The sequence below is a fragment of the Nannospalax galili genome, unplaced genomic scaffold (genome assembly GCF_000622305.1).
Source record: "Nannospalax galili isolate Female #2095 unplaced genomic scaffold, S.galili_v1.0 scaffold159, whole genome shotgun sequence".
Classification (NCBI taxonomy): Eukaryota; Metazoa; Chordata; class Mammalia; order Rodentia; family Spalacidae; genus Nannospalax; species Nannospalax galili.
The window spans coordinates 464,175-467,175 of NW_008343239.1; positions in this window are offsets into that span (position 1 = coordinate 464,175).

Consider the following 3,001-nt stretch of genomic DNA (forward strand, 5'->3'; position numbering starts at 1 on the left):
AGCCCCCCCCCCCCGTCTGACTTGCCTGAGGCACCATGTTAAATCCCCAGCATTTGCGGGGAGTGCTTTGGAGATTAAGAAGAGAAACGTGTTTTCAACTGCTTTGTCTTAACCCACCAGAGAAGTTGGGATTTGCCCTTGCTGCGAGCACTGCGAACCCCAGTTTTCAGCAAGGGATGACTTGACCACATTTGGGGGGCTAAAGAGATTGCTGTGGTGGCGCTATAGAGGACTGGGAGTTGGGGGCAGGAGGAATGCATGTGTGGGGCCAACGTTCAGTTCAGATTTTGATGCAGTTCTTGAAAACCACAAGGACAACCCCCCTCTTTTGAGACAGTCTTCCCAGCTGACATGAAACTATGTAGACCAAGCAGGCCTTGATCTCACCTGCCTCTGCCTCCCAAGTGCTCCACTTAGCCACAAGACCTTTCACAGCCCAGTTGTGTCTGACCCAAGGACCTATGGTACACTCTCCATCCCCAAAGATCAACTTGGAATAGTGGCTCCAGACTTTGTTGTCTTCCATCAATGAAAGTCATAGACACTTGGCAGGAGTGGGGCAAAGGCAACTCTGTTAATGAGAATTATAGAAAGGCAAGAAATTAAGGAAAGATAAAGGAAACTCCCAAGATACAAAGATTTAGTGTGGAAGGAAAGTAAAGCTGTCAGCTCCTGTCAGCACCAAGGCAAGCCGGTTCTGGGACTTTATATGGGGTTATGGCTGAAGACTGAGGTCATTAGTGGGCCCATGCTGTGCATGCTCTCCTGGTCCAACCAGAAAGAAAGGATCACACCCTGTTCACCTGTTGCCCACCCAGTGAGGGATAATTGAACACCCCCCTCCCTTTTGTCCATCTCTGATCTGGCTTTGTTATTGACCTTATTTATCTGCTTGCTGTTAGTCTCTGACTGGTGTTGCTACCGCAGACTTTGCAGGTGTCTCAGTGCTGTCAACCACAACAAGCTCTTTCTCCTCAGGACAGCCTGGGGTCTCTTTCCTGAAACTGGTGGAGGTTTTCTTAGAAACTGTTCTGATTAGCTACGTTAGAAGCAAGACTATGCAAAAGAGAAACAGTGCCTGGCATGTTTCCCCAGGCAGGGAGTTCTCACGGAATCAAGCCTGCTGACTCTGCCTCCCTTCTCAGAGCCTGTCTCTTATCAGATCCACTTGGCTACCTCATATCCAGCTTCAAGTTTCTCTCTCATCCCTAGTGTTCCTGGCCTCACCATTTGAGCCCTAATATTCCTTTTGGCCCTAAGTTTGTTTTCATTATAACATAAGTGAGCCGCTTGTATTGGTCCCTTTTCCCATACCACCTACAGCAAGCTAGCTTCTGTATCAGTCTGTATACCTGTGTTCATGGTAGGGTTATCCATAATAGTAAAAACAGTTAAAAGGCTGAAGCAATTCAATGTCCACCCATGGGCAAGTGTATAAACAAAATGTGGCACATTATAGAATATCATTCAGCCTTAAAATGGAAGGAAGGAGCCGGGCAGGGTGGCGCCTGTCTTTAATCCCAGCACTCGGGAGGCAGAGGCAGGCGGATCTTTGTGAGTTAGAGGCCAGCCTGGTCTCATAGTGCGTTCCAGGACAGGAGGGGGCTACAGGGAGACCCTATCTCAAAAAGACAAAAAAAAAAAAAAAAAAAAAAAAAAAAAAAAAAGGAAGGAAATTGTGGCTGGAGAGATGGCTCAGCAGTTGAGAGCACTGGCTGCTCTTGCAAAGGACAGAGGTTTAGTTGACACAGGTTTAGTTCCCAGCACCCACATGGTGGCTGACAACCAACCATCTGTAAATCCAGTTTCAAGGGATCTAATGCCCTCTTCTGGCCTCTATGGGCTTTGCATGTACTGTGCACATACATGCATGCAGGCAAAACACTCATACACACAAAATTCAAATAAATAAATCTTTTTTAAAAGGAAGGAAATTGAGCAGGGCGTGGTGGTGCATGCCTTTAATCCCAGCACTCGGGAGGCAGAGGCAGGCCAGTCTTTGTGAGTTCGAGGCCAGCCTGGTCTACATAGTGAGTTCCAGGACAGCTGGGGCTACAGGGAGATCCTGTCTCAAAAAAAGACAAAAAATAAGAGCACTGGTTGCTCTTGCAGAGGACCTTGGTTTGATTCCCAGCACCCACATGGAGGCTAACAATAGTATGTGTATGCAGTGTCCACGAAGGCCAGAAGAAGGTGTCAGATCCCTGGAACTAGAGTTACAGATGGAGGGTGCTGGAAACTAAACTCCAGACCTCTGGATAAGCAGCCAGTACTCTTTAATCACTGAATCATCTCTCCAGCCCATTGGCAAATTTTATGTTGTATATTTTGCCACCTCTTTTATAGCCAGTTCCTCTAAATTGAAACAACTTGGAGGGAGAATAGAGACTCTTGAACCTCAGGAAACTAATGAAATTTACAAGGCCCAGGAAGCTCAGAAAAATTACAAGATTCACTGGCCCCTCACGAGGTGACATAAGCAATGAACAAAGGTGAAAGAGAGGAGACCCCTCTGCGGGCAAGTTGGGCAGGGAGCTCCAAGGATGCAGCTTTTGTGAGTCATCAGTCCTGGGGAGGGTTTTCCGTCGATACAGCTGCCCTTGACTGACCCATGTTATGTTACTGTCAGTGACCCCAATAAAATATATTCTGGTGGAATCACTTCTTTTGTCTGTCACCAGTACTCTACCTAGGATGAATAGATGTTGGTATAGAAAAAGGTGTGCACCACCACACCCAGCTATTCAGTGCTGGGGATCGAACCTGGGGTTTCATGAACAATACTGGAGCACACCACCAACTGAAGTACATTCCCAATCCACCAAAAAGGATTTTTTTAAAAATTTTATTATTGACTGGGCGTGGAGGCGCATGCCTTTAATCCCAGCACTCAGGAGGCAGAGACAGGCAGATCCTCTGTGAGTTCAAGGCCAGCCTGGTCTACACAGTGAGTTCCAGGCAGCTGGAGCTACAGGGAGACCCTGTCTCAAAAAGACCAAAA